This window comes from Hippocampus bargibanti, linkage group LG12 (assembly GCF_051943395.1).
Source record: "Hippocampus bargibanti isolate YZ-2025 linkage group LG12, ASM5194339v1, whole genome shotgun sequence".
Classification (NCBI taxonomy): Eukaryota; Metazoa; Chordata; class Actinopteri; order Syngnathiformes; family Syngnathidae; genus Hippocampus; species Hippocampus bargibanti.
In genome coordinates, this window is record NC_142745.1 from 13,384,081 (window position 1) to 13,390,080 (window position 6,000).

Consider the following 6,000-nt stretch of genomic DNA (forward strand, 5'->3'; position numbering starts at 1 on the left):
TATCATGTCACTAGTGAGGTGACAGCGACTCGTTGAAATGCCCCAGTATCGGTGATGAGGGGATCAACACGCACAACACGCACATTCGCGATCCCGGAAAGCACCAAACTTACGCGATAGCGGCGACCAATCACCTCCGGCAAAGCAAACTGTCGGACTTGCCAGCACAAGACACAGCAAGGCGCGATGCGTCGTAATCATGAAATGAAATGAAATTGAAGAGTCTTCTTCAGCTGGCGGAGGTCGCGAGCGGCGGCCCCGACCCAGCTGTCAACTCGCACGTGACAATTTTGGTGTCATTAGTCACTGGAAGCATCGACTAAATAACTCCTTTGTGTAAAGCTTTTAGGCGAAGGATGGTAGCAATGGTGAACGGTACCGGGCTCTGTATTTGTAGAATGGTCGTAGAAAGTTACTCTCAAGGAAGTGACACACAGCGTGAGAGATGTGTCAGGCTGAGATTCACATGACAGCCGCGGTGTGCACATGTGATGCCACAAACGCACACCTCGTTCGTGTTTCTCAATGATCTCCTTCTTCTCCTTGACGGTGATTATTAGGGGATCATCTTGCATTCATTTCTTAATCGTAAAATTATCTGCAAAAAGCTCCTCGGAGGCGATCGATGTGTGAATTCAGAGAGAGAGGGTGTGGAAAGGTACGCCGACTGAACGCCTTTCGGTCGTGTGCTTCTGCCGAAGATCACTCCGCCGGCCGTGGTGGGTGTGTATCGCGAAAAGTAGTGTGTATTAAGGTTTAATTTTCATAAATTTGGAGTTCGTAATCCGAAAAGTTCGTAAGGTAAGGTGTTCGTAAGCCGAGGTCTCACTGTAGTTGGTTCTAAGGTGATGGTATGGAGTTGATTAAATGGGGAGGGCTTGCTTATGTCTTTTGGCATGATGAGATGGCATCATTCTTCTGGGAAAATTGTCACTCGCCCGAGGAGGTGGAAAGTTCTTTTTTTTATGCAGGCAACAGCCAGAGTCTTCCGGATCACAGGGAAGATTTCCTTCAAACGGTCCAAAGCAGTCTTCAATATCCAAGTGCGGTAGCCATTTACAATTCTACATCTGACACCACTGTAACACTGTTATTTGTGATTCAAGGACCAAACAGTTGTCCATGCTCTTGAGTTGATTTCTTTTTACCTCAGGTGTAAACACCATTCATTCAAGAGCTTTTGTTGGCCACAGACCACTTCCGTCCTCCAACACACGATGACTGCCATCTTAAGCCAATCTTCAAGTTGATATGGTTCTGCTATCGTTTCCTCTGCAATGTTCTTTTGATTTTGTTCATTTTCTGTTCCTTTGCTCTTCCATCTCCCATGTCACATACACACTTATGAGAAAAAAAATAAATTGTACAATACTTAATACCTCTATTTCAGCCGTGCTGCGAAGTGCGTATCTTTGTCATCGCTCCCGCTTATTAGACAAGTGAGGAGCAAATGATCAGTGGTTTCAGTATCATTGTAACATAATAGTTTACACCTTTTTTCTGTGTTTATATAAAATATGTCTGTGCAAGCTCGAAGTCATACAGGAGTGGTCCATCGATGAAAAGGTTTCGGACGTTTCGCTTCTTATCCAAGTGGCTTCGTCAGCGAACTAAAGTCTTTTACTGGTAGTTTCGGGCCTTTATATACATATATCCCTACTGTCCAGATGTGGTGGTGCCAGACTCTGCTATGATTGGTCCCTGCTCTCAGGTTTTTTATATATACATTTATTTTACATATAAATGTATAATATATGTTATCGATGAAAAGGTTTCTTCAGTCGTCATCTGTACTTTGGCGAAGTACAGGAGTCAAAACATATCAGGAGAGCACTCACTAACTGTGGGCACCGTCAGTGGTCATTCAACAAATGTCAGAAAGAAAGAATAGGGAATGAAACCAAAAATTCTCAAGATACAAAAAGGAGAGGAGTAGCAGTACCTTACATTGCAGGAGTTTCTGAAAAACTACAGAGTCCTATTTATTTTTATTTAGTTATTTAAAACCAATAAACACGTTCAGGCAAAAATTAGTGCATCCAAAAGATAGGCTGCCAAATGAAAAAAAAAGTAATGTAGTTTATTATTCAATACATTGTAAGAATGACAATTGTAAAGAGCAGTACATTGGGGAGACTCAACAAATTCTCAAAAAACTACTTTATCAACATCGCAGGGATAATACGAGTGGGCCTCAATCGACAGTACATATACACCTAAAAGCTAGCAACCACTCATTTGACAACAATGAGGTTAAAATCTTAGTGAAAGAACATAGATGGTTTGAAAGGGGAGTAAAAGAATCGATTCTCCTGAAACAACAAAATCCTTCATTAAACTGGTCTGGTGGGGTCAGGTTCAATTTGGATCGTTCATACAATAGTCTGCTTAGGAAAAACAGGTTAGACAACATTCGTAATGCTGATGAGGTGATACCGGAGGGAGTGGGGCAAACAGGCCAGCCGTTAGTCAGGAAGTGGTCCTCTGCTCCCCCCAACCTGGGAGTAGGGACCTATCATAGCTGTGTACGGCGCCGCCATGTCTGGACATTAAGGATATATAAATATGGCCGATACGACCAGTAAGACTTTAGTTCGCTGACGAAGCCTCTTGGATAGGAGGCAAAAGTCCGACACCTTCAAAACAGTACAGATGACGGCTGAAGAAACCTTCTCATCGATGGACCACTCCTGTAAGACTGAGAGCTTACACAGACGTATTACACAGACGTAATATACTGTACATTATTTACAATTTACATATACATTTATATAAAATGAGAGAAGCACTGAACAGTCACGTGGCTCGTTGGTCTAGGGGTATGATTCTCGCTTAGGGTGCGAGAGGTCCCGGTTTCAAATCCCGGACGAGCCCTCTGTGTTTGGAACGCGGGGATTTCTTTTAACTCTAAAAACACATGAATAAATATTATTAATATATTTAATTAGTAAGATGACATTTTTACAACACTGGTTGCCTTTTAAGCACATAAGGAGCTTATTGAATTTTCCGTTTGTTTCTTATAATCCGCCTTTCTTTGCGAGACGACTCGGAAGTACTTGGAGGACAGGTCGGCTGTATTCTATTGGAGGACACAAACAGGGAAAAAATGGAGAGCGAGATAAGAAATAAATTGAGAGATAATAGATGTTCCCCGTCGTGCAATGACGTGAGCTTGTAAAAAGCGTAGTCGAATTCATTTGAAACGGTGTTGTCCTCTTCTACATTTGAAAGAAAGATCGGTTTTCTGACGAATTCCAACAAATATTGGTGTAAAGGTAGAATCATTCGACTTTTCGCGAGCGGCTCTGCACTCAGTTTCAAACTTTTATTTTTGGTAAAGTATTTACAAAGTTTAACCACCAGAGAGCAGAAGTGAATCATTTATAGTTCGTAACGGCGTGTCCTCTATCACCTAATTTGTAATGAGGGTAAATTGTGCTGTTGTCATTTATTTGCAACACAAAAGGGCAATTCTTGTCACAGGACATCCCTCTATTTTCTTTTCAAACCTGTCCTTAAAAGGGCCGTGGGTGCACATGGGAGAAGCTGACCACGCATCCACGGGGCTCTTTTCAACAAGAATCCCATTTCCTTATCATGGTTACGGGTGATCGTAAATTTATCCCATTGTGACTTTTTGGGAGCGGAATTGAACTACACTAAAGACAACCATAAGCACAATTACCCATCCATGGTGGCTCACGAAAAGACAATAAACTGGAACATTATTTGCTTGGCAGATAAATAGATGAAGGTCAGTTTGACCTCCGTTTGCAAAGTTCCGGAAATTCTGTTGATGCCTCTGACAAGTTCCCAAGTCCAAGTTGCACATTTTGTCAAAGAAATGTCCTATTTTGTTATTTGATAAGGAAGAACCTCCCTGCATACCGTTGGCTTCCCAGTTCAGGGTCAATAAGTTAAAAAAGCTTCCCTGCACTGTGCACAGAGAGCGACTGGCAAATAAACGTAGTGAAGTTTATATATACAGTATACAGTTCACATCCGACTTACAATCAGCTCGATTTACGACCACCGTATTTTTAGAAATTTAATTCTATGCCTTGCACCACAACACGCTAGCAGGCCGGCAACGCGTACGACAATTTGGGCCAGCCAGCCAGCATCTCATATATATATATATATATATATATATATATATATATATATATATATATATATATATATATATATATATATATATATATATATATATATATATATATATATATATACAGTAAAGTCTCGTTATATCGATATTCAAGGGAGTCCGAAAAAATATCGATATAACCGGGACTATCGATATATCCGACCCTCTGTGCATGTAATTTTCTCCGTGCGTGCATAGAAATAGTATCGATATAACCGGGACTATCGATATATCCGATATCGATATATATATAAGACTATACTTTCAGGGATCATTTCTATAGTTTTTAACTTGAGAAATGTGTTTCTAAAGTGATTGGTCTCGCTAGGTATTTGAACACCTACAATACACTGTCTGTAAGTAAGGAATCTGCTTAACATTATATATATATATATATATATATATATATATATATATATATATATATATATATATATATATATACATACAGTAAAGTCTCGTTATATCGATATCGGATATATCGATAGTCCCGGTTATATCGAGACTATTTCTATGCACGCACTGAGAAAATTACATGCAAACAGGGTTGGATATATCGATAGTCCCGGTTATATCGATATTCTTGGGAGTCGGAAAAAATGTCGATATAACCGTACTATCGATATATCCGATCTTGCGCCGAACTGCATTAAAGAGGGGGGGGGGGGGTGATACGTAAATGGGGGATCTTTGGTATGGCATGTAATTTTATCATTGGGTTCATGGATTGCGTATCTAACATGTTTTTTGTACAGTAGTGAAGTGAAAAATAAAGTTGTGCATAAAATAAAAACGTCTTTACACTTTTTTAATGACCATTTCCTTTCAAAAATGCCACCAACCAATGCAAAATCCTCAAATTCTATTCACACGAAGCCACGAACGCCAGCATGTACAATCATATGAAAAACAGTGATTGTTGCAAGCAATAAAGATATCTGGATGCAACACAATTAAATACTGTACATGGATGAAAAACCAAAACTGCAACGTTTACATAACTCACGTTGACCGCACGTCAAACTCTTTCGCGATGAATGATTTGCTTGTTAGATAGTCCTCCACAGCCACGATTGCCTTGTACGTTGTTCGGATATCACAATTCTTCTATTAAATCCATGGTTTAATTGGTTTCAAACAACAGTACTGTATATAAGCTATGCTGCTAGTTCTTTTTTAATGTGCTCGCGTCAACAGGATAAACACAGAAGCTGGTTACGAGACAGTTCGAGAGAGTGCCTGAATAGAATGCTGGCGCGAAGCTGTTTCGTAACAACAGCTCTTGTTTGTATCTGGATGTGATAACGGCTACGTTTTGTTATTAAAAAGACTGACCAGTAGTAATGAAAGCTGTGAGCTATCAACAGTCTCGGCCAATCGTTAGTTTTTTTATTGTGCTTGCGTCGACAGGATAAACACAGAAGCTGGTTACGTGACTGTGGGATCTTTAATACAGTATGGAATGAAAACTAAACATTGTTGCAAAAACGATTGCATCCATATACAGTAGTGGGCATGCACATACAGTAACACTGCAACAGGGAAACTGCAACGCTTACATCTTACTGTACATTATGTATGCATGTTTTGTCTGAGAACCGTGTTGCATCCGAAAGCCGCCAGTAGAGGGCACCCAGGCTCCATAGGATACAGTATACAGTGCAATCTTTAATGATTGCAAACATGTATGCTTTACTCTTTCTCTTCTGTATTTGAATCATATCCACGAATGGATGTGTAACAAGAAAGCATATTCTCCGAATCTGAAGCCATTGTTTGGATTCTCCAGCAATGCAAGACGTCTTGGCGTGACGTGAAGTCATTTTTATTGGTGTTTTGCATTTATCATA

At 40.1% G+C, this 6,000-nt stretch overlaps 2 non-coding genes across 2 annotated transcripts; both read left to right on the forward strand.

The window, feature by feature from the left end:
- Positions 1-2,802: 2,802 nt before the first annotated feature.
- trnap-agg (transfer RNA proline (anticodon AGG)) lies at positions 2,803-2,874 on the forward strand. Its single transcript has one exon. It is a non-coding gene; the product is annotated as a tRNA-Pro (tRNA).
- Positions 2,875-4,402: 1,528 nt separating this feature from the next.
- LOC148890545 (small nucleolar RNA U3) lies at positions 4,403-4,480 on the forward strand. Its single transcript, XR_016116765.1, has one exon. It is a non-coding gene; the product is annotated as a small nucleolar RNA U3 (small nucleolar RNA).
- The last annotated feature ends 1,520 nt before the right edge of the window (positions 4,481-6,000 follow it).